Source organism: Amblyomma mixtum, chromosome 6 (genome assembly GCF_055824585.1).
Source record: "Amblyomma mixtum isolate Tamu chromosome 6, ASM5582458v1, whole genome shotgun sequence".
In the NCBI taxonomy this organism is placed as follows: Eukaryota; Metazoa; Arthropoda; class Arachnida; order Ixodida; family Ixodidae; genus Amblyomma; species Amblyomma mixtum.
In genome coordinates this window covers 161949047-161974959 of record NC_143017.1, presented here as the reverse complement: position 1 = coordinate 161974959, position 25913 = coordinate 161949047, and the positions used below count along the sequence as shown (strand labels likewise).

Below are 25913 nucleotides of genomic sequence, written 5' to 3'. Positions count from 1 at the left end.
GAAGAAGGTGGCGGGGAAGTACAATGTGCCAATGGTGTTTACAGCACCGTCCAAACTGGCAAAGCTATGCCCCCGCATCACCAATCAAGGAACAAAGAAAAGTGGTTGTGACAAGAAGCACGCTAGGCCCTTTGCAGAATGCGCCGTCGGAGTTGTCTACGAAATACCACTGACTTGTGGAAAAACGTACGTAGGCCAGACTGGACGCTGCTTGAACGATCGCGCACGGGAACATGGGTTATCGTTAACAACGGGGGAGGGATCAAATTTGGCAAAGCATTGCCTGTCCTGCAGTCACTGTCGGCCACGGCTTAATGAGATCAGAGTTCTGGGCAAAAGTCGAGATTCAGTTGCACGGGAAGTGATGGAAGCGTATTTCATAAAGAAAAGAGGACAAGCATGTATCAGTGATTCTTCGGTTGCACTGTACAATAGTGAGGTAGCCTTTCTGGATAAGACGATGTAAGTTCAGACCTTGGTATGCTTCTGATTGCTACATCATGTATAATCTCGATGCGCATGCTCAAAGTGCATTCTATTTTTCTTCCTTTAAATATGTGCCTTGTATTTTGAATAAAATCAGTTGTAAGTTTGCGCTCGTCCCGTAACCTGTCTTGTGTGTGTGTGTTTCGCGCAACTGCCATGTCTAGGTTAATCCCTTGTCGTACGACCTCATGATAATCGGTCCTCGCCACTGGACGGAGGGTCTCCTTTGAAAAGCATTTTCCGCTTTGTTCTTGAATTGTATCCAACTACAGACAAGTTCGAGATAAGCGTTCCGCTTGAAAAGTTTCCAGAAGATTTGTTTGATTTGGACAGTCGCCAAACCCAATACAGCGGGGCTTCCCTTCTACTCGTTAGCTTTCCTGGTCATAACAGACTCCCTGTAGCTATTCTGGTCACACGGGCAGTCGCCCGGGAATTTGTGGAAAGCAGTGCACGAAGTGCTTCTGGCGCACTCGAGAACGGTGGTAAGTACTAAGTTCGTGCAACAGCATTTAGCAGTCTTCGCTGCAAGTGTGTGATAGGGGAGAGGTGCGGATAGTTTTTCATCTGTGGGGAAGACGCTACAACCACACTATTCCGCTTGGCTGGCATATTTCTTCAGTAAAACACCTTTTAGCTGTTAATGGGTTCGCACGTAAAGAAGCGGTTTTGAAGCGATGGACTTTGCTGGCTGAGCTTATTAGCTACTAACAACTCGCTTGAACATTTGGTGAACACATCACAAGACACCTCCGGGCAGATTTCATGTCACAGCGCCAGCCCATACGCAGTATTACACGCGCACTGCTTACATATATATTTCTTTCAGCTGCAGTGATTTCAGCATTGAAAAAAACACGAGAGAGGGAATATATTCGGCGCACTCCGGTGCAAACAGTTGAGCGTCATGGTACACGTCGCTGAAATGATGCAGCGACCCATAAGTAACTGCAATATCTCGCTGCGCGCTTTGCATCGTAACTCTTCAGCGTGCAGCCTCAGCAAGATGCGCCGGCATCAAGAGAGCCGGTTATGTGTTGCTTGCTATGCAAGCAGAAAGCCAGTGAAAGGCTAGAAAGCATTCCGCTTACCTTGTTACCGTTCCGGCCTGTTGGTACGTTTCCACTCTAAACCCGGACAACACGTAAACAAAGGGCGCAAACTGTCTTGTCGAACCGCGCTAAAAAAAAAGTACGAGCTCGCTCGCTTGCGGCTAGAGGAGCCAGCCCACGCACACACACCAATCAACGCGCGCCGACGCCGCAGCAAACGAACGGCAACAAAAATCCGTTTCTTCTTTCGCAAGCGCACTGCACTGAAAAGCGTGCGCCTGGCTTGGGCCGGGCGCTGAGGCGGAAAGCACAAACCGCAGCGGTGCGAACACGGATCGGCGAGGGAGAGCCTCTCACTTTCGCCGCTCGTTACGTGGGAAAAGAAAACGCGCCTATTTCAGTGCCCTCGGCTTCTTTCGTTCTCTTTCTTTTTCCCCGCTTGACGCTGCTTCGTGACGTCCCGTGACGTAGGAGAAAGAGCGAAAGGAAAAAGAAAACCTGATTACCCTGGAGCGAACGGTGATATTACCGCAGGCGCATCTCGGGAGAGGGTGGGGTGATGGACCTTGGAGGCGCCGGCTCGCGCCAGACAGTCCGGTAGTGAAAGCGAGGTAAGGAACATGGCGAGATCGCCGATTGGCCTTTCGGAAACCCTTGCCCCCGGAGGATCCCAAGGCGAAGCGAAATTGCAGTTGCAGAACACGTGGGATTCGTGTGCTGGATGGCAGAATCTTTCGGGATGGAATTTAAGCGGTGTCGCCGCATGTTGACCCGGTTGGTTGTGCATGTGTTCAGCTCGGCAGAGTGACCGGCAGATGTTTCGACATGGAATGCGTCGAGCTGGCATTGCGGTTAGTGACCGCGCGTGAAATATTACGATTCACGCTGGGATGGCATAAAACAATTCATGAACATTTACACTCCTCAGCTGCAACCGGAGTATGAAGCAAGAATCTGATAGTACAAGGCTCGGGATTAGTTGTGACAATATCGCGCAATGAAAAATCAGGGCGAGGCATGCTTGCATTTCATCCTTACTGAGAAAAAAGAAGAAAGCTTCATTAGATGTGTTATGCGAGGCGGTCTATCCACGGTATTTGTGCCGTTGTTTTTCTCTGGGCAATTAAGGTGCTTGTTTTTTGTATATAAAATTAGTGGGTCTGCTGAAGTTGTCGCTAGAGTGAGCCGCACAGGTGCGAAGGCAGGGAGGTATTTTGAATTTCTATTCCAAATTTTGACTTAGTGATTCCGGGTGATCCACTGAAGAACGTGCGTGGCTGCGAACCATACCCACGACCTTGTGCTGAGCAAGAGGACACGCACTTGGTTACCGTGGCCAGTTGTATGGTTCTTGAGCAGGGCTGAATGAGCTTGAATGAGGCCTGCTTACATTTTTAGAGAGAAGAAGGCGCACTAAATACTTTTCGATCACGGGGCACTGCGTAGATGTAAGCGACGCTTTCACAAGCCGTCTTTTTTCATGAGGAGATGAGTTATGCTAATTCGCCCACTTTTCGAACATACGCAGCTTCATCTACTCGGTGGGTCAGCGATTATGCGCATACACTAATCATCCTTTTGGGCCTTCACGGCTTGCTCTTTCACCGTTAAAGAAAAAACGAATTATAGCACAGCCGCAGGCGCATACCAGAAACAAACAAGCGAGGTCTGGTCACGCGTGGCGGCTAGTTGGCAATCCTTTGTGTTATTTTTTTTTTCTTGTATCCTGTTGTTGGGTGCCGATGCCAGCTTACGCAATACTCGCCAGCCTTCAAGATGGACGTTTGCTTTCATGCGCGAATTATGGCTCGTTTCTTCCTGCTGGGAAAGTACCGATCTGCCTGCACGAACTAGACAAGAATTTAAGTGCTGCATTCACCTGATAGCTCGCTAACTTTTCCTCTGAACGCTTAAGTTTGCGTGTGTAGGTTTGACAGCGTCCCGAGAAGCAATTGCCACTTACATGTGTTTTGTTCGTATACTACGCAGTCGCAGTCGAGAAGCCTGGTTATACCTGTCACCACTTTCCTTCAGTTTGTTTTCCTAGTGACTTCTCTCAAGACATCGAATGATTTTTGCTTGCTTCAAGCGTTTGCTTGCGCTTGAAGCATACGCGCTGATTGTGATCTAAATTATTAAGGCTTTCAGTGAGGAAAGCTAGACGAATTGCCCGTCGCGCATGCTAAATTTGCTTGAATATCGCTGTGACGAAGGAGAGCGGGTAAGGGCGCTTTTTCTGGAGCGGAGTGACAAAGATGTTAATGGCGAAAAAAGTACACTATGCAATTCATTAACGTGGCGCTTGGAGATAGTTGGTGTCACATGGCGCTGTGATACAGCGCGGGAGAGATGGGACGAGATGAAAGGCGTTGACGACAGCATCCTAGTGTGTTAGGCCATTCTTATTTGAAAAGCGGAGCGAATCGACGCCTAGACGTCATGAAAAGTAGCTGGAACTGAAGTTTACTATCTGGGCCTGCGTCGCCTGTTCGTCTCAGTGTACCTGATCTTCATCCTTTCATAATTGGGGCCTTGACATCACGGTCGTCGGGGAAAAAAAAAGAAAAAGGTGCCCTCCGATGTAGTACGTCTCGGGTATCACGGAAGCGGGCACAGGCGCAGGTGTCACGGGTTAGGTGCTGAAGGATGCCAAGGGAAGAGAAAGCAACACAAGCAATCGCTGAAAGACTTTAGCGCACTCTTTGGGGAACGTAAATAAATGTGTAGGCTAGGAACGACGCAAAAGATAACGACCTCCGCGGTCTGAGCATGAACGAGGAAAATGAGTGATAGTTGAAAGAGCGTCGAGCCCATGTGAAAAATTGAACGCAGCTTTTCTTTTGCGTCCGTGGAGAAGAAAAGCTTACTCTCATGTTGCTTAATTCGCAAGCTCTTTGTGGACTGCGATACACCACCAGCGTGCACCGTTATCTGCGGAAGTTAGGGTCTTTGGCACAGGAAATAACCTCCCAGCAAGCCCCGTCGCAACGCCGGATGCGTTCCATGTGAAATCAGAGCCAATCTTTCAGGATCAAAAAGTGTGCTTCCGCGTATGCGTCGAGAGTGAATTACGTATCTTTGTCACTCCATTCCTCCGAAGTTGAACACGTGGAGGAAAACGGGAGAATGCTGCGCTTTGCAGACATTTTTAAGCACGGCATACTTTCTAGTGATTGCGCCTTATGTGAAGAGAGGAATTTCGTCCCGAAACTGCTTGTTGGCCATGAGAGACGCCGTACGTAGATGGCTGCACATTAATATAGCCGCCTGGAGTTCATCTGACGAGACTGACACCACAATGAAGGGCGCTTTTGCATATCGCCTCGTTTGAAATGCAGCCGCCGCGACAGGGAGTCGATCCCGCGACCTTGAGATAACGAGCCGAACCGCAATGCAACTCTGCCACCACAGCGGGTGGATTTGGATATTTGGGTTTTCGTGATAAGACGCAGCGAAAAATTATGTGGATTACTGTAACCGACCTAAACATGTATATAGAATTCAGTCCGCATGTCATTGCGGTCACAGCGACATGTACGCGTTAATGGTGCGGCATGTAGGAAACGTGCAGTTATATTAAGCATGGAATCATTTCAGTTCCCACTTGCGGAAAACTAAGGCCCGAACCTGAAGCCGAACATGAGGGCGAACTTATCCGAAATATTCCTAAACTTTCCATCTGAATGATATCCAACATAAAAAAATATCCAGCCCAATTCACGATCGCCGATTGGAATACTCCATTAGGTTCTCGTTGACTACACAACTGCGGGAGCTGGCGCGATGATTTAAACTATCCATTATAGCTAAACATTTCCCCTTTGAGCATGTTTTTAGAATCTTCATTCTCATGACGTTTTTACTAAAGATATTTTTGCTTTGAAAAATTTCTCACTCACTCACTCACTCACTCACTCACTCACTCACTCACTCACTCACTCACTCACTCACTCACTCACTCACTCACTCACTCACTCACACTCACTCACACTCACTCACACTCACTCACACTCACTCACTCACTCACTCACACTCACTCACTCACTCACACTCACTCACTCACTCACTCACTCACTCACACTCACTCACTCACTCACTCACTCACTCACTCACTCACTCACTCACACTCACTCACTCACTCACTCACTCACTCACTCACTCACTCACTCACACTCACTCACTCACTCACTCACTCACTCACTCACTCACTCACTCTCACTCACTCACTCACTCACTCACTCACTCACTCTCACTCACTCACTCACTCACTCACTCTCACTCACTCACTCACTCACTCACGCGCACGTATTTTTTTTCATTCACGTTTGTGCAGAGTTGAGCGGAGGTTGCATCTCCGTTACTGATCTGATCTCCTGTAGCGCGGGACGCTTCGTTCAAGAACTGGCGGCGCCGGTAGTGCCACGGCAAGCTCCTGACCTGTGGGCTTCCTGTGGCATACGAAGCATTCTGTAAGTGCGCAACGCGGTCAATAAGCTACACTAAACAGACGGCCGTAACGCAGTGCGGCGCGTTAAGGAAAAGGCTACGTTATAATAGACGACACTTGGTGTAGATGTGTTGTGCTTGCGTCGCTCGCCCACCTTTACTAGTCACTATAGAACGGTGAACTATACTACTTTGTATCACACACAAGTCGGCGTGGGACGCTAATCTAATTTCAATAGTATGGCTAAACTCCTGCGACCGCTGCCAACAACCGCGCCGAAGTGTCGCGCTTGCCGCTGCTGTGCACGCCATCACTGCGTTCACCCATGAGGAGCACATTGCGTTCCATCCTGCTCTTGATACTTTTGCGACAGGAGGTACGAGTCTTTAATATTTAGAGCTTATATACGGCACAGCTCGTAGGAGTGTAGCCTCGACTGCCATTTAGTCGGTTGTATCCCTCTGGATGTGACAATTCTACAGCACGGCACAGCTAACAGTACCGATCGGATAACGGCGTTCTGAATTGTGTAACGCTCATTTGACAGGCTTATATGGTAATGCATGCCTATCTCTTATTAGAACAATACGAATTATTTTCACGACCGACTTGCCCGTCGCTGTCTTCAGGGATGTACAGTCGCGAGTAAAAAAGATTAACTCAAGTGATCGATCACCGGTGTGAAATAATTTCCACTCGCAGCTCGCCGGTTCTCGAAAACGCCAATAACAAGAATGGCAGTTCTTTCGAGAATCCTCAATCTTGCGAGAGGTTCAGCAGAAAGTCATCGCCTGCAAGGTATTCGATTTTTAAAGCGATAGTGTTAAGGAGTTCGTGTCGCAGAAAATCCGGCGTCGTTGACGGTGAACGAAAAATCCCCAGAGAAGCAACCTAAGAGGCAGGTGGGCCACCTGGTCACTTAACCTTGTGGCCTCACGAAAACCTTCCCACTGGCTTGTGAGAAAACTGCCCACCGTGGCAGGGGGCTGTTAAATCAATGATTGGTCGCGAGAGGCTGCTAGGGAAGAGATGGGTCGCACACCGTCGACAAGATATAGTAACATGTTACTTGTTTGGAGGAAGTATTTTCTTTTCCATAGTCATTGATTGACTCAGTTCTAAACCGCGTGAAATTACAGTGAGCTAATTGTCTTTCGACCCTTCCGAAGGGAGGAACGCTGGAATTGAAAGAGGTGGTTATCAGGAGCTGATTGCGTCAGGTCTCACTGCAAAACAATCAGTTTGATTAGTTTTCTCTTGACTTTTTTGGCTCTTATAAACAAACACTTAATCAATTGGCAAAAACTGTCATCGACTAACGCGACTTAGCAGCTACGAATCAGCGAGGCGGCATTGCATCTTGTCAACTACATCCAGTCAACATCATCCAGACCTAAACGCAACTGTCTGCATGATTTTGTTATTGAACATGCCACTGAGGGAAGATGTCGAGAAAATATGACTGTTTTGTTTCAGACCTGTTCAGCTGTCCACCCCATCATAGCGTGGCAACGGACAGTTTAGAAGAAAATTATGCCAGTACTGCGTGACATTCTGCACATTTGGCGCTGTGATCAAACAGAGGTATCTCAGATAATATTCAAAAAGATGATCCTAACTGTATGATTAAAACAGTTATTATTTGGCAGTTCATCCTACGTCTGCTGATATACCAGAAAATCTTGAGGCCTTTCGAACAGGCGTTTTGAACTGAGCTCTAATGGCGAATGCAGCATAATCCTATGCAATTCGATTATTCGGATACTGTATATTAGATATACGTAGAAAGGAGACTGAAATAACAGCTGTCCCTTTTCAGTGAAGCCAGTGCAATGGGGAAGGCAACAAACAGCCCGTCATAACTTGTCGGTCGCAATGCAGTCGGAGCGACTGCATCGCGCGTAAAACGCACTTTAGTTAGACAGAAGGTTACTGCCAATAGCAAAACAAATACGTACTGCCTCTTTTAAGTTCAGCATCATTATTTCAGTGCCGCGTCACTGCACAGAGCTCGTACTGCACGCATAGGGAGTCGCACGCGAACGACGATGGTGGAGAACAAACATGGCGCCGTGAGGCGAGGAAGACTTGGGGTGGTGCGTCAAAGAATGTCTCCACTGTGCTACTCCAATTGGCTTAGTGCAGCCATCTGACGAACCTGTTATAAACCGTCAGTGGTAAACGTGGTGTAGTTTGGGTAAGCGGAAATAGCCAATTTTACCCGTCAAGTCGAGGCTTCGTGCCAAGGGGACGTTTGTGCCATGGTCGGTGAACTGCAGTGTCTCTGTGAGCAGCCAGAAACCACTGGAGTCATTGCTTTTTTTTAATCTCGTGATGCTGTGTTCTGGATCATACTGCAGCGGACTTATCGGAATGTCGTTCAGATCACGCCCTGCGCTCCAAGATTGCTGCTTCTAATCGAATAGTCTAGAAATTCATGTGTTGTTTTTGTTCTGATGGGGCCGTTTAGCCTGTGGAAAACCGCATGATGAATCGACATGTGGAAGCGTCGCATTCAACGAAACTTTTCTTCAGAGGGCAGCTACAGAAAACAAAGACGGGACGAACACAATAGCGTGCCCGTCCAGATTTTTTTGTTTCCTCTGCCCTGTCTTGTGCGCCGTGTTTCATACCTGACTTACCTAGGCCTACCTTCTACATTGCTGCGTATCTCAAAGCACACTGAGGTCAAACGTTGTCGAATGGCTTTGAGTTGGACGTTTGTGTCTTTCTTGTGCGCATAATTCAGTTTATATGCCATTGAACAGCCTGACACTCCACCTCTTAGCTGTGCTTCAGCAGGAAACAAGGAATGTCTGTGTGCGTAAATGCATAGTCGTACGCATCAGGCTTTAAATTGTGAGCTACGGACCAACATGAAATGCGTTGCTGAATAGCAGTAAGCCGGAAACAATACCTCGTCCTGTTTTACCCGTATTGTTTTGGATGCCTGTGTTAAGTTGCTCACAAGCCGGCGTCAAAAAATTTAGAAGGGTTAGTTACCGTGAACTTCGCATTTTAGTGCTGGTAGGACGCAATAACCCTTTGTGAATCACCGCTCGCCGCAACAGCTGTGATGCGCAGTCAGTTGCCGAGGTGTTTTTCAACGAAACGATATAACCTGATTTAGATTCCACAGTGAGGTTGAAAAAATTTAACCGCAATAAAATCTTTGAACTCAGCTACGTTTTTCTTTTTGGTGTTGTCTAAATTTCGTCGAAGAGCGACTGTTGTAACTGGGAATAGAAACCCACCACGTCTGTAACAGCTGCGACGAATGGCACCACCCTGTATACATTCCTGCTGCCATTTATGCCCACATCAGAGCTGCTGCTTCATGAGAGCGAAAAAAAAATGTTTGCGAGTACCGCTGTCTGAACTGTCGTTGCCAGCTGCGGCGTGGTACATTCATACGCCTGGAATTTCAAAGCGGCGCTATTCAGTGCAGAATCTGCCGAGCAGTGGTTGCGTTATCAGGGAAAAAAAAAGAAATTGATGCGCGCTCAGCTCGTGCTTCAATTTATTTAAGAGCTAGATTGCATTCTCGAGGTTGATAAAAGCCTCTCGCCTTGCCTCTCTTCATTTGTACACGACTTGGCAATTGTGAGATTTGCGCAAAGCATACACACGTTTCATTTCGTCCTTCGTTAAAATTGTAACTTTTTTTTCGTACCTTTGCTGACGCACTAATTCTTTTTGGACATATCCCTAGAAATATTCTTCTTTCGTCTTCGGACCTCTTGTTTCTCTGTAGTTTGATTTGTGTTTGAAATTCAGCGCGTCACCTCGATTTCTCGTGCCTAGAAGCAACCGTGTACCTGGGTCACTGACACCCTATGATCACCATAGGCGTACGTTATCTTAACATATCGTACACGGAAACCATCCGATGCCTGCAAACTGGCCAGAAGTGTTTACCCGAGCACACAACAGCACATGCTCGCGACGCACACGTTCAGCCTCTTGATAACGAGGTCAAGTGCAAGAAGCGACATGTGATAAGATCTCCAAGCCTTGGCACCGTTTAAGAGTGCCGCAGGAGAGCTTGACGGCCGATAATTCTACCGTGGCTCTCGGATGATCTTTGCTTCATAGACACTTTCGATTGAGGCTGTGATTAAGCACAGAGCGGTCGTCAGAAAATCAACACTGAATAGTGCTCGTCTTTCTTCACGAATTATAATTTTTCGTTTGTTTTGATTTCATAAAGATCAGAACAACAATCATAATACTGTATGTAGATTATACCTTTTTATTAACCTTTTGGCGATATCAGATTATATTATCAGATTATACAAAACACCTAGGTTTCGTTTTTTTGCTTGGGTTACGGCACCGCTTGACGTTATTATCGATATAGCGTCATCACCGCTCATGTTATTTCAAGGTTATAACGTGGATGTTGCTTGTATCGTCTCAGTAATGTTTGCTTGGTAGCGGTTTCGTGACCGCCCTATGTTTCGAAGCGATTTTATGGGATTGTAATGTGTTGTGATGTTCGATACTAGTCTGGGTCCGGGGACCGTGTCCAAAGAGGACACGCCAGAGCTTGCATGTAGTATAGTATACAAAGGCTTTACCTGAAATTTTTAGCAGGCATATTTAATTCCAGGATTACTTGCAATCACTAACAAAGCGGACCCAAGATGTGGGATAAAACAACAGTCAACGTCAGAAATGGCTCCTGAAATGTGGCCAGGGAATTTCCAAAATAACAACAGAAAAAAAATTGGTGGCCTCAAAAACTCTTCATGCAGGTGAAAAGCTCTTGTATTGCTTTTGTGGCACTGATGAATCAGAAATACTGGAAGGCTCGGCGTGAGTCTCACATAAAATATTTTTTAAACAACTCAGAATTACTGTGACTTCCATAGTTAGGACACAATGCACAGGCGGCTTTTCAACTGATACAGAGCGGCATATTATAGCTAGCCGTTGTGAAGAAAAGGTTGTTGAACCAGCCCCGAAGACTACAAACTGGAAAATGTGACGTACCGTGTTTCACGTCACCATTGTCAGTACTCTCGCATAGCAAATGGCTTCAGTTCTGAGAATTAACACAGGTCGGTGAACGTGCTCGCTTGGCTTTGAACATGGTTTTTCTCGACAGCGAGTGGCGCTTTTGTATAGCGATACTAACTAGGTCCGCAGCGCGTGTTAACTGGCATCTCAAAGTGGCACTTTCCTGCTGTCATCTGAATCTAGCAACTGCACCGTTCGTGAGGCCAAGTACATAACGCAAAACTAACGGTGAGGCTGTGTTTTTTATGCTAATATCAGAAGCCCCGTTTCTAAAAACGTAGCGTTCTTCTCCCTGGTCGACACATGCCGCTCATCTATTATCTAGTTTACTGAAGCCTTATTCAAATTTCGCCTCAGATCTTGAGTTCAAAGTATGTAGTTGCGATCGGCAAACGTCGGAGTGGCCGCGGTGAACTTCCAGTTAAAAAAAAAAAATTGTCATTGGTGTTCATATTCAAATCTGTTCTTGTCTCTAGGCTATATAAGCCTCATATGCCTACCCTTGTCTCACCTAATAGCTTAACAAGGGCCTCAGTTCTGGCAGTCTTGATGCTATAGGCATCATTTAAGAGAGTTCTTGGACAGCTGCTGCCATCACCGTTCGATAGCGTTCCGCGTGACTCTAGCAGTAATACAGGACGTTTATGTCCGCCGCTATGGACGAGGGTGGCACTGGTTAGCACTTTTAAGGTTAAGTTAATAAATACCCCTGACAATAGTAAGTTGTACATCCGCCGCCATCGCTCAGTTGGCAGGGCACCGCACGCAATATGCGGAGGTCATAGGTTCGATTCCCATTGGTGGCATGTGACTGTTTTTGTTCTGCTTTCTAATCAGTTATGTTTCAGGCATAAAACTATTGCACTTTTAATTTCCAGTTGATCAACAATACAAATTAAGAAGGAAAATAAACAATTCCCAGTGTTTTGGTTTAGGTGACTTGGCTGCCGACATATTGTTACCTAAGCCGGCATATTTATGCCTTCATCACAATACCGTGCCAAGGTTCATCACCTACCACTTCATCACCTTAGTTACATTAAAAAACGGCTTTACAAGCAAGTAGAAAAAACAGATATTCTGACGTTGGCGCAAAATGCTTGACAGCAAGCAACAGTTTTTGCCGACACTGATTCGTCGCCACTTCTTACCTCATGACATATCATCTATTAATAGGTCCATGGTTCTGAGGCATAATGAAACCCTATAATGAACCCGATGCACCTCTTACTAATGTTGACGGTGGCAAGGTTCCTGCAGCTGAATGCGCCTACACCACGAATAGCAGTTTTCCCTCAATGTTTTCTCATGAAGAAGCTAACCTGTTTACTAACGCTAATCGCACTCCTGGAAAAGCATTAGCCCGAATAGTTGTTAGCGAGGTCGATATTTTATCTTTACTCAACTCCTTTAAAGCAACATCCGCATGTGATTATAATGACTACTATAACACAATGCTCAAAATACATCTGATCGCATTAATCGCATTTTTCCTCCCTCTTTTCTCAGTCACAGGCATGTTGTCTATGCTGTCATGACTGGTACATCGTTAAATACATATATACCTATATTTAATACTGGAGATCACTCACCACCTCTCATTTGTAGACCTACCTCATAAAGAGCTCTACATCTGCAAACTTCTTTAGCATGCGATTCATTTGTAGGCAGGTTATTAGAAGGAACATAAAGTAAATATCAACGCGGCTTTCTCTTGGACTTTTAGTGCGAAACTGAACTTACTAAATTCGTTCATAACGTACAAGAAATGAAAACAGCTGAATCTCCACCTTCTTGTTCCCGCATATGTATACGACTTTCTTTCGGGTAAAGTTCAGTTTACGTACGTCAGTAACTATGTTTATTACTCATCCTTTATTCAAGTGTATTGAAGCGTTACAGACGGGAGCGTGCTGAGCTGGCCCTGTACTTAAAATTTAATTAAATGTTTACACTACTTACTCCTTTCCTGAATCAGACTATTTGATGACGATTGCGTAAGTTATCCCAAATCTTCTGTGGTTATTACTCTGAAACACTTCAATTTGATATTTATGCAATAACTCCATGGTGCGCATCAGACGTGGTTTATTTTGGCGCGGAGCCACTATGCACTCTGAACCGTGGGACAGGACATGTCTCAAGAGCAACAAGAAATGAAATTCTGAAGGCTCATACCCTATGGTAAGTCTTCTACATCTAGCAATTCGAATGAAACTTAAGCTGTGGTAAATAATTGTCTGAGTATACCCTATGGTAAGCCTTCTGCATCTAGCAATTCGAATGGAACTTAAGCTGTGGTAAATAATTGTCTGAGTAAAAGAGAAACAGGCATGCGTCAAAGGCACTAAAAAAAAAAAATGCCTCTCCCGTAACCGAGAGTATAGTAAGCATGAAATGTTTACGGGCCTAAGTCAGGCTCCATTGCTCGGCTTAAGCAGCTGTGACGGTGGCGGCATTGAAATCCAGGACGATGCAGAAGCGTACGCGGGCACGACGAGACCGTGTATACATCTGCCTGCCAGAGGGGGAAAGGGCATGAAGGCCCTGCGGCCGGTCTTTTACATGCGTGAGTGTAGGACCGCAGCGCCATCCTTGGGGAGCGCGCGAAAGAAGTTTTTCAGCCTTAAGCCCTTCTCGCCCTGGAGCTCCCCTCTTTCTCTAAGCGGCCTTCTCTCAAAGCCCCTAACAGATCACGTATGACAACGAAGTGTATTGTGGCATGTATGTGCTTTTTGCATGCGTTATTAGAAATCGGAAAGTATAATTCCGTGCATTATCAAATGCACAGCTCGACTGATATCTTGATAAACATTGAGAAGACACTGGCAGCAGTTATTTTTTGTGACTCGTTTGGAGAGCAACCGGCGCTTGTATGCCGGTCCCGTAGGAGGGCTTAGAGAGTCTCGTTGAATCTCGTTAGGTCTCGTACGGTGCCCGGATGTTCTCGTTTCAGAGCCCGGATGAGTGGAATTCAGTGTCCGGATGAGTGGATTTCAATGCCCGGATGATGGCTCTCGGTCTCGGCGTGGCGTCACCACACTGCCGACAACGGGAGCTAAAAGCATTTCATGCTTAATAAAAGTCGACAGACGGGTGAGTGGGATCATCGAGGACGTCGACGGTTTCGCTTGGCATTCGAAGTACCTCGCGACCGTGCATGCTCAGTCTTGTCGAATAGGATTCTGCTATTCCTGTAGTACACAATTAGTGTTTTTTTTTTGTTTTTTGAAGCGAAAGCTTCACTGTGCTAGGTAAGGCCAAGGTCACCGTGCCTGGAGATTTCACCTTCATTTGGCCTTCAGATAAAGCAGAGGAAAGGAAATGTGCATAACTTGCCCCCTGGGACAGTGGGCAGCTTAGTCGCGCTTTAAGCTACGATACCGACGGAGCGCGGCAGCTTCGAAAGCAAGGGAAAGGCTCATAACTGGCCCCACTGGGAGAGTGGTCACCTCAGTCGTGCTTTAAACTACGTGGCGGTAGTGACAGATGTGCGTTGCATGCGTTGGCATTGACAACGTGGTGGCAGACACGCGGCACTAAAGCCATATGCCGTCGGCATTCATTGTGTTCACTGGCGTTGGCGCTGACAACGTTTCAGACTCCGATGACTTAAAGGAAAGGAAGTGCGCATAACTGGCTCCTTGGGTCAGTGGACGCCTGAATCGCGCTTTGAGGTACGTGGGGTGATAGAGAGATGTGGGCTGCATGCGTTAGCGCTGACAACGTTGTGGCAGACATGCGGCACTGCAGCAATAGGCCGCAACGTTCATAGGGTGAGCAAACACTCGCGATCAACCAACTGCCACCTGCCAGGGTGGCAGGGTGGGCGTGCTGCCTATTTAGTGTCCGAAACGCACTCAACGTTACAGACGCCAAGCCGCGTCTAGTTGCCTGATGCGCCATAGCTTTCGCTCTCTAACCAGGTTCAGCAGTAGTTAAACCGCAGCTAATTTTACTGCGCGTCGTTGCTTGCCGCTGGAAATAAAACAAAAATGTGCGAGGACAGGAATGAGCTGCTACATTTATTGCTTCCCGTGTTCTGTAGTGAAGTGTGCAGTGTGTCGGAGAGTAAAGAGCGCTACGAGGTCGTCGGCTGTGACAAAGGTTATGAGCGGTCTGAAAATGTAAGCGAGCTTCCCGTGCGCGTCAGGCGGTCGATCACCGCGAGCCAAGTGGCATGAGAGTTAGAAATAAGTCGACGACTCAACGTTCACCTTCAAGCAGTCGAGTTATCTCATTTTATGCAAACGAATGTGACTGCTAAGGAATAGTTATCTGACGCGGCAAACTGGTTGACGTAGTTGTTTTCGCATACTCTGCGGGCTGGTCATTGATTGATCGACCTTAGTGTTTCGACAGACCCGAATAAAGTGAAACAAAACTATGCTTTACTAGGAGAAAAGAGAAATACAGCTTCGCGGTGCTGCCAGTACCGATAGAAAATTCACTTTGATGCGTTCTCGCCTCATGGCTCTTATAATCGACCGAAGAACAGCAAAAGCGCTTGGTATTGCTCGAGCGTGGCACATAACCGAAGCTCAGCGTCACATAAATCGCGCAACGTTATGTACAAGGTGCAGGATGTGTGCTATACTAGCTGAAAACCTCGCGGCAAAGCTGTTTTGCAAAGCTCTGCTTAGTAACTCAAAATAGACAAGGTCCTCATTCACTTACCTTGCATGATGGAACGAACAGTAGGCCTTTTTCGTTCCGGGCTTTGTCACTTGAATCCTGCGCACTTCCAGTGCCGGTCCCCGCCCTGCAACTACGCCAAGTGAGTATCAATGGCGACGAAAGCATAAGAGGCAATAAAAGACCACTGTAAACGTCACGCACCTTTCGCAAGAATAGTAGCGGCTTTGTTCAGACTTTGCAACTTTGATTTTTTTTTGTCGCGCTCTCGTGACCTGAATCCTTCGACGCTGCTTGAATATGGCGCCTGGCACTTTTCATCCTACCAGTACGCTGCGAGACCGTTTTCCCTGACAAGCCATTATAAAGCTTCCCTTCCACGCTCATCCCTCCCGATCCTCGTGACGTCATAGGTATCAAGAGCCAATGCGCGCGCTGCAGGTTCTTGTCACGTGACGTGCGCCAGGATTCCCTCTTTGCCTCGGCCCATCTCGCGCTGTCTGTCATTGCATTGCTCTATCCAACAGGAAACTTGGGGCAGGTAAAACTCTCTGCCTTCGCTCGCTGGCGTTTGCAGTACATAGAGTGTGCGTGTATAGATGTCTTTGTCGGGAGAGACATATATCTCGCACAGGGTCAACGTCATTCGGCAGGTAGCCAGCGTGTCTGTTCTGTTGTCTGCCCGAGCAGACCTTGAATGACGTATAGCGTAGGATGTACCCCGATCGAGCGGGTTAATAACCGGAGCAGTCCCTTTGTAAAACATGTAAGCCGACGGAAGCAGTGTGCATTACAAAAATGAAAAAAAAAAAATTAAAGGCCGCCGACGAATGCAGTATGTATCACACTAATGAAAAAAATTGAAAAGGTTAGATTTGCTTCTGAGTGAGCTCGAAAGTGTCAACCGGAATTTTTCACTCTTGGAAAGAAATCCCATATTTAACACATTCGTGGCAACTTCCTTTTGCGGTAGATGTTTTTACCTTTCTGCGATCACTAGACCCGAACTGAAAACAAGTTTAACGGATCAATACATGACCACGTGAGAACGCAGTGTACTGGCCGCATTTGCAGAGTTTAGCTCCTCTGGTGTTCAGAGCTCAGCCCTGACAGGATTGGCTCTTGAAAGGAAAAAAAAAAAAAAAACAATGAAGGCAACTGTTGATCGAGAACTTAATGTGCACGTCGTTGCATTATTTAAACTTCTATATGTGATAAATACGGTGATAAAACCACTAGGTAGCAAGAAACTTTAATTGTTGCTTACCGCTGTTCCTTATCGCGTCAAAGCTCAGACGCAGGGGAAAGTGCAGGTCGTTCCATCTTTGCTATTAATTTCCCACGCCAAAAGTGTGAACCGCGAGTTCACCCACTATACTCAGTCTCATAGTGTGAAAATTTCGGCATTCGCTGACCGATCTGGACTGTGGCTGTGATAGAGGATCCCGCCTCCCGTATGCCATGATCTCGTTGTTTGCGTTATATTGGGCTAAACATGCAGCGCATACTAAAAGCCACTTTTGCACCCAATCAGTGACGAACGCAGGAGCAGTAAAATGAGCACTGCTCCGATGCTGATATGTTGATCGAGATGCGATGCCCTACAGGGACAAAGAAAACACTCCGCGTTCACAAAGCGTTGGGCTCCGAATGCAGCGGCGCAGTCGCTGGGAGCACCATTACTAAAGGAATTAGGTGTGACGTCGTGATCAGTCGGAGGCGCTGCGGTTTTAGCCCACTGGCGACAGCTACGCAGTCTGCACCCACAGGAGAGCAACGTCTGTCAGCGCCCCCGCAGTGTCGAGTTCCTCTCCTTCGGCAGGTATCTGCTGACGCGCCGAAACCCGAGAGAGGGCTTGCACTGAGTAACTTCGATCTTCCTTTTTCGTGTATCTTTCTTCCGCGTTGACAGCTGTCGGCTTGGAAGCGCGCTTAGTGCCGATGGAGCCCAACTCTTCCGACGGGGTCTCCCCAGAGTACTGATACCGGATTTCCAGTGCTGGCCAAACGGTAATGTTTTTATGCTTTTTGTACCTTCGTGCTCATTCTTTCTTTCTATTTTGTCATTTACATTGTGGTAGGGTTTCTTAATGTACACAGTGAGTGGAAACCTTTTATCTGTTAACTGACGGCATATTTTTGCAAGGATTGTAGCGACGCATGACGATAAGTTGTGATTCCACTCATATGAAACAACGATTTGACTGAGGCTTCACATAATAACGTAAAAGTATGGTTCGAGAGACACACACGCACACAAAGAGGCAGGGTTCAAGCAGATTAAGTTGAATTCTGAGTGGCGGATTATGTCGAGGCATAAAAGCATGCCCCATTTAAAGCGTACATTTTACGTTGAAATACGACCGTTTTGGCATCACTTTCAACTGATTTTTTCGTGCAACTTCGTGCACGTGTCTAAAAAATTTAAGCCCACCTTAGATATCACCAAGTGGCCTCCCAAAAACGTGGTACAAACAATTGGGAACATGAACAGTATCGTGGGAAGATGAACAGTAATCTAAACCAAGGAATTCATAGATGGTTATTTAAAATTCTTATTTGTGGTGCTGATAGAGAGAAAATCAGTACTCTAGTTATTTTACGTGGAAGATAGTTGATTCGAAAGCGGAAGAAAAAGCAACCACATGCCGCCGGTGGGATCTGAACCCCCGATATCATGTTCCACGTGACATTTGCAGTATGAAAGGGTGTTTCACGTCCGGCGCTACGGTTGTGGGTGGCGCTTGTGAACACGCTCGAGGTTAGGCTACGCGCAACGCGAGAACACTTGAACGTAGGCGTTTGGACAGCCGCCGCTGTAGCTCACTCGGTAGAGCACTGTACGCAAAATACGGAAGTCGCGGGTTCGGGTGCCGTACGCGAAAAGTGCGAGATGAAGCTTACGAATGCATTTCTTTATGAAAACTAAGAAGCAGCGTTTCATTCATGCGTGTCTGACGTGACAGAATCGGTTGTCGTGAAAAAAAAAAAAAAGCATGCGCTAATACCGTTTTCCTGCGGGATACCGTTACGTCATCTGCTTTGCTGATTTCGGCCTCAACTAAAATTTCTTAACGTTCAAAAAGCACTTGCGAATCTTGAGTAGCCCAAAGTAAAGAAAGTCAAGAAGTTAATTAGTTGCGCTCCGTGAAAGCATATTTGACCAAACAGATTGGGTTGTCTAATGGAAAAGCACTCCCTTTGAGCACATAGACCTTTAGCGCTGTTTGTCATTAATACGACACCATTATGTATCCTTTTCGCCAGAGTCGACATGGTCCGTGCTCGCTGCAGACGACATAGCATGCAGAGAGTGCGTGACACTAGCGTGCTGCTCGTTATTCACGGGCGAAACGCGGCATCGAACCACTGCAGGTGTTCATCAGTGGTGCCGTCGGGCGTGGGAAGACGTTTGTCCTTAGTTGGCCATGGACATCTACAAGATGTACTACAAAGCATGTGCCACTAGTGGCGGGTCGAATTTCGACGCAACGCCTTCGCACGTAAAGCCACCGTCGCGCTGGGTGGAGAGACCGTGCAATTAGCGTTCAAGCTGACCATGACGCAGGACCGTGGTCTATGCACCAGTGACTGAAACTCAGTTAGGTATGCGTTACGGAACATTAAATGCGTCATCATCGACGAGATTCTGCATGATGTCCGCCGGCATCATCTACTGCGTCGACAAATGTTTGTGTGCCATGGATAAGCAACAACTACCCCTCGCCGTTTGGCGGTATGGACGTGATCCTGTGTGGGGACGTGCGCCAGCTACCCTGGGGTCCGCCAGGACTGAGCGGTGTGAACGGTCAAAGCGGAAGCGACTGGGAAACGACGCAAAGATCCAGTGGCGCGAGCAGCCGAATTGGAAGCGAGGCGTAGAAAACGCGAATCGCAAGCAGAGGCGAGATGGTTGACACCGTGCTGTCGCAAATTTTTTAGGACATTTTATAATCGCCCATCATTTTTTTTTAGCGAAACGTCATGTAGAGAAAACAACAGACAAATGTAAGGTAAACACAAGACAGCTCTTGCCCTGTTTTTACGTTAAACTCGCCCGTCATTCCTTTCGCGCTGCTTTCCGTCCAAAATGAACCCTAACCAACTCGCTTAAATGGCTGATCTACGGAACTGTTGTGTTTTGGAATAGTGTTGCATTAACTGGTTTGATTACTCAGGCTGAGAGTCAAGGTTTTAAAGTGTGTAAGGAATGTGCGAATCTTGCTAGCAAAAGTTAAAAAAGTAAGATAGTGAACAGCACTCCGTGGAAGCATATCTGACCTGATGGATTGGCTCGTCCGGTGTCAAACCACGCGCTTGGAGCACAACACACAGCTGCGGCGCAGACGCCTTGAGCTCCCAAAGTCCGCCAAGGCCTTCAGAGAAAAGCGAACCTTCTTGTCCGGTCAAAGAAGCGACACTCGTTATCGTCTGCAGACACAGGCCCTCCGAGGAGCCGGTGCGTCTCTAAGACGAAGCTGGAGAGGATGCTTGACGGGAAATCTTCTTCGGGCGCGGTCGGCAGTGCCCTGATAAATTTCTTTTCCTTATCTGGCATCGACTTCTCGTGACCAACACGTGTAGAAAGGTGCGCTTTCCTTCTCGAGTACTAACACCTAGAAGGGATGTTTATTTTTAGAAGCGCTGCATTTTGGGCGAGTTGGTTATACATACTTGTGGAAATGTTTTGCGCACACCACGGACGGGACGAAGCCAGAGACACATACACAGGCGCAGACTTCAACTGAATTTTATTGTGAGAGTGACGCATATGTACGTGTTCACAGTCAGGAAAATAAGCTAGGCACAAACCAAGCAAGGTTTGGTTTCAGGCACATGTGGCTGCGCAATTCTTGCTTGCTTTGTTTGTGCCTAGCTTATTTTCGTAATTTGTTTGCGCCTGTGTGTGTGTTACTCCTGCTTCGTCCCATCCATGGTGTGCGCAAAACATCTGCACAAGTAGGATATTTATTTTCGTGCTACTTTCGAAAGCTGGAGCACAACAGGTTGCTTTTCTTTTTTATTTTGCATCCGGAGCTTGTTTACCTGTCTTGGCAATTCCAGTGACTTCTTTTCTTATTATTGCGCGCTGGACAACTGTCACTAAGACTATTTTAAATACTAAAGCTTTACTAGTAAGACCGAAATCTTAACCTGTAGATTCAAACCTAAATCTTAGCACAAATATAGAGGTGCTAAGTAGTATAAAAATTCTTGGGGTTAATTTTCGCAAATTGTGCTTCGGGATATTCACATTGATTCAATTTGTTCTAAACTGTCGAGTGTTGTTGGCGTTCTATCGAGCTGTAAAATGATACAACCAATTAGCGCAAAGAATTTTACATAAAATTCTCGTTTTGCTCTCATCTCTGTTATATCTCTTTAGCACGGGGTTCTACCACAGCAACGAGCTTAGAAAAGGAGCTGATCCCGCAAAATAACTGTTGATGTTCCTTATAGTTCTCATGCTCACTACCTGTTCCTTCAAGGAGACATAATACGTGTTTGGAAACTATGTCAATATAGACTAAGTGTGGCTCTTTAACGCGAATAAAAAGAAAACCATGACTTTTTCCGAAATTTAGCTCGGCTAGAATCAAAAGCTATGTCCTATACTACACGCCACGCTGAATATAGGAAGGTGGTTGCTCTCCGTGCTAATTATTGCATGGAAACATTACCCTTCGTTCGGCCTACACTGCTTAATAACCTCAATAAGTATGGAAGTGATTTGGGTTGCATTACGGTTCGGGGACTACATCGCTTTGTATTCCATGAATGCAAACAATTTATATTTTTTTCTCTTCTCTTACTTTTTTGTACTGCTTTAAACAAAACAGCTTTTCTTTGTCTTTTGTACAAATTTCGGTATGTTCATGTAGACTCCTGTGTCGCACTGTTTAGGGGACCGCACGCTCTGGTCAAGCTCTCCCGCAGCTTTTACCCACGGCCCCATGCATCATTTTGAGGGAAAATAAATCCGGTTATAAATATAATTAATATTTTTCGTATTTAGGCTCACGTAATCTAATGCTGGTATTTGTGTGCAAAGATGAGTGTGCTGTCAGAGGCCCAGGTCAGTTATATGAAGGTCATCATACAAAAAAAAAAAAAAATCACGCTAACACACTAGCACGGAAGGGATGAAAACGAACTAATTTACAAATTGCTGGGTTTGCTTATCTCTCTGCAGTACTATACGGCTGCCTGTACGGCGTTCCGCGCCCTTCCCCATGTGTACGTACTCCCAGGCTGACCGGTGACACGCGGTCGCAGATGCTCGCTCTTGACAACGGCCGCATTTTAGTCCACACAGGTACGCGTTGCGGTGGCGTATGGACAGCGTCATTCGGCTGCGTTTGGCGTCAAGCGGGAAAATGCCCGTGTACCGTGCGACGTCGATGCACGCTAAAGAGTCCCAGCTGGCCGATGTCAAGTCGAAGCCCTTCACTATGGCGCCTCTTATCATACAGTTTCTCGATCCTACTTAGAGGGAAAACTGGCGTTGAGATAGTTAATCCACTACGGAGAGGCGCAGGATTGCCGGGAAGATAAGGCTTCGTATTTGTCTTGGCTATTGTTGGATATAAAACGTGGATTCAGCCGTAACAATGCCGGTATTCTTGAGCTAAACGTCGAAGAAATGCTGTGAAAATTTTTACACCAGCCTAACACATATCTTTCACTTGCTTTAAATGTATTGAAAAAAGTGCAAAGCACTGTCGTATCGAACTATTTTATGTGCGTACAGAGAACAGCATCGCGGTGCAGCTGACTGTTTCGAGGCAGAGTTCATGTTTCAGACCAACAACAGGCAAGCCAAATAAGAAACCTTATCTTACCGGCGTTCCCGCGGTGGGTGAAGTGCTCTTTAAGAAACTCGCATAGACGGTGAGCCCCTTTTCCCTTTAGGTAATTTCAAGAAGCTCTATGCCTCCTACAGACCGCATGCAGCTTCAGGCTAGGACGTTAGTATATCGCCATGGGTACTGTCTTAAGTGAAGTGTGGTGCGGAAACAAGAAGCTTTAAGGTCATGGAGGGCGCAGAGAATCCGAATGTGTAGTCTCACGGGCCGTTTGTGTTTAGAACACAGTTCGGTTTAGAATGAATATGCATTACGAGATAGCCCCGACATGCGGACACCCTTTAAGACAAGAAGTATGTTGGGACAGGGGAAAAAGATTAAAAAATAGTGTCCCACCCATTCCAGTCGAGACAATGAACGAACAAACATTGTTAACGTACCATGGTCGGTGTCATAGATTTCTTTGAAAGCGTTTCAAAGAGAGGAATAACATGCATCAACGCATTACAAGCCAACGACTTGGTAAATTACACACAAATTGTTAGGTGACACAAGACTATACAGTTCAAAAGGGAAAGGATTATCAGCATTATCGAGATAAGTACGAAGCGCTTACCTGTATATGTGGTCGTCTGCAGGCAGTGCAGGAACCAGTACATGCAGAACACACATAGATGGCAAGCTACCATTTCTTGAAATTTTCGGGCTGTAAACTTTTTCTCGCAGCTTCCTTCATCCTTTGCTCACTTAGTTTTGTCTTGAAAAAAACAAAATGGAGGTGAACCCGCACATCGACGTCACTTAGAACGCGCTTTAAGGCATTTCGTTACACCAGAGAACGTCACATTTGTTTGTACGTGTCATAGACGCGAGATTCTAAGAGCCCAGGTCTTCAGACATTCCTCTCCGTTCACCGCTTGCTCATCTCCCGCAGGACTCTGCGGGCAAAAGAGAAGCCGCATTGCTAACTGCGTCTGGCTTCCGTGCAGCAACCAAAAAGCCGCGGACGGGCCGATAGGGGGATCTGAAGACCGGGTTTTTCTGGGCGCAGTCACGGTCTCATTAATGCGCGCGACGTCACGGTTCATAGGGCGCGGCAGGTCGGGTGGCGAGAGCCATCCGCGGATTCGGCGCCGTGCGTGAACGCGCAACTTCGGAACATTTGTGAAAGGCTGTGGGCGCTCCGCGGTGTCACGTGAAGTCTCTGAGCATCTCCTACGCTCGTAATGCAGGGCGTGAACTGCTTTGGCTGCGATGGTAGTTCACAATTAAGTACTCATGCCCACTCGCAAGGTTTTAAGGAGACTTTCGTTGATTATTCTGTGCACCTGTGCTATGTACGTATAACATCGCTCTGCACTGTGGCCGTGACCTGGTGGTAGGTTTTCCGCCTTGGTTGTAACTCGTAAGAGGTCTAGAGTTCGACTCCGGCTGTCGCGTGCTACCCACCGATTCCTACGAATAGGAAGAGGGTCCCGCTGCCTGGAGCGAGACTTTCCAGGGATAAAATTTATGTGCAAAGTGAAGCCTGCTCCTTCGAACCAAGTCGCCTTGTTGGCACACATTGCCGCAGCAGGATAAGGTCTCAAGAAGTCTCTCTATTCGTTTTTTCTCTGTGTTCTAGATGCGGCGTAAGAATCGAATCCCTGTGGCAGCGGAAAAGCTTGCTATGTTCGCCGCTACACGCAGCTTTCATTTGGACTCGAAGTATGCGGCAGGTTTGTGATGGCAGGGCGAGTCAGCTGCGGGGGAAGTGCAACTTGTACGTTTGTCCATTTAGGCGCGAAGGTTACTACGGGCGAGGAGTCAATTTCCTCTTCTCAACGAGGTCGGCCCTTATCAAGGGCGGTAAAGGAGTGCAGACGCTCAGCACATCAAATGATTTAATTTTCATGCATGTAGGTGGCGACCTTTCACATTGTTTTGCACTGAACATAGTGCAATAAGACCGCCTAGCTAGCCTCATGCGTGCCAACTTTGAACTTTGAGTCTTTGCTGAACACACGCGCAAACATTCAACGGCGCAGAAGCAGCGACGGCTGTAGGTCACTTTTCGTGTTTTTTTTCTTCAGCCCTGAATACAGTTGTCCTGGCACGAATCCCGAAGACCGTGTTTAGAGCGTTCGCCGTACTTAGTGAATGGTTTGCGAGGAAGGGATAGGTGAACACGCACGCAGATCGCGATTGCGAGGAAACTAGAGGGTAGGTTGTCAGTGTTCTTGCTGCATTAGATTAACATCAAATCGAACTTTCTTTTAGCTTTAGTTTAGTTTTAGTGTTTCTTTTAGTTTACTTTAGTTGTGCTTGGCATCTGTAGAAAAAGCAAGCGGAAACGAAACTAACCACGCGTACCTGTATTTAGCACTGGACAGGGCGGCGAAAAGCGTCGAGTTATCCTGCGATGGCGACCGTTCACTGTACGCAGTGGGAGACAATACGGCCGCTTAACCTGAGGCGCGCCGCCTATCCTTTTTTTTTCTTTTTAATTCGGAGGACAGCATGTGCGGATGTGACGGGACGCCAGCCGTTCAACTGCGCAAGCTGCGCACGAGTGAAAACAGACGTGACGGTTTCTCGCTAAGCGGGTCAGATATAATTGGGACCACTCAAACAACGCTGTTAGACCGGATCTTCCAGATCTGTCGGTTGACGATTCGTCCGCGTCAGCCGAGCTGATAAGCGAGGAAAAGAGACAGGGAGAGAGAAGACTTTTTTTTTTTTTTTCTAACCAGCAGGAGACATGTGATGCGCAGGGGCTTTATTTTGTGATGCAAAGCTTTAGATGACGAATTAAACAAAAAACATTGAAAGAGTCCATTCAATGACAAGTGCTCCCTGTGCGGAGCTTAGCTGCCTCCTGTTTGTTTTAAAGAACTAGGCATCATTTCATGCAGTGGGGAACAATACTTTTCCCTTAACATTTTGAATAACGCATAGAATTTATATTTTTGCGTAGTATACTTGCTTAAAAGCTTTCATAAAAAAAAAAACATATATGTTACGTATACTACCCCACTAACCTTTCTGTAAGTTACGCTCACTACTTTTACCGGAAAATGACCGTAAATGTAGTTGTTTTCTAGGTGTCCTGCAACGCAAAAGTTACAGGCTCGCCGAGGTGGGCACTCTCTTGGCCTTTCGACCTCACGAGCTCGAACTCATCCTCAAAATGTCCTCAACCTCGCGGAACGATATGAGGTTGAGTTGAGGTCGGTGTCAGCTCGAAATATTGTGGGTGAAGTCAGCAAATTTTACCTCAATCTAGTGAGGGAGTTTGAAGTTGAGGGAAGTCGTCATTCGGTGAGGTCTGGCTGGAAGGTGAAGGCCCTTCCCAGTTGCTGAGCCTAACTCCATTGGTGTCCCATTCCGAAGCGAATTTCGAGCATATATTTCATAGCTACAGCGCAATTGACGAGACACAGTTGGGAGGACACAACGCAAGAACAAAAAGAAGCTTCAGGGATT

At 46.8% G+C, this 25913-nt stretch overlaps 1 protein-coding gene across 5 annotated transcripts in view; it reads right to left on the bottom strand.

Annotated features, from left to right (window-relative positions):
- LOC149341025 (membrane-associated transporter protein-like) overlaps positions 1–24907 on the bottom strand; it is a 52791-nt gene extending 27884 nt beyond the window's left edge. The window contains exons 1-3 of one of the 5 annotated variants that reach the window (XM_089549965.1): positions 24801–24907; positions 23065–23205; positions 15685–15775 (exon numbers count right to left, since the gene is read on the bottom strand). The gene's annotated coding sequence lies outside the window, so the exon portion shown is untranslated. Of the gene's footprint in view, positions 1–1577; positions 1891–15684; positions 15776–19923; positions 20437–23064; positions 23206–24800 lie in introns of those variants that run through there. The other 4 variants (XM_089549967.1, XM_089549964.1, XM_089549966.1 and 1 more) reach the window with 4 other exon arrangements.
- Positions 24908–25913: the final 1006 nt, after the last annotated feature.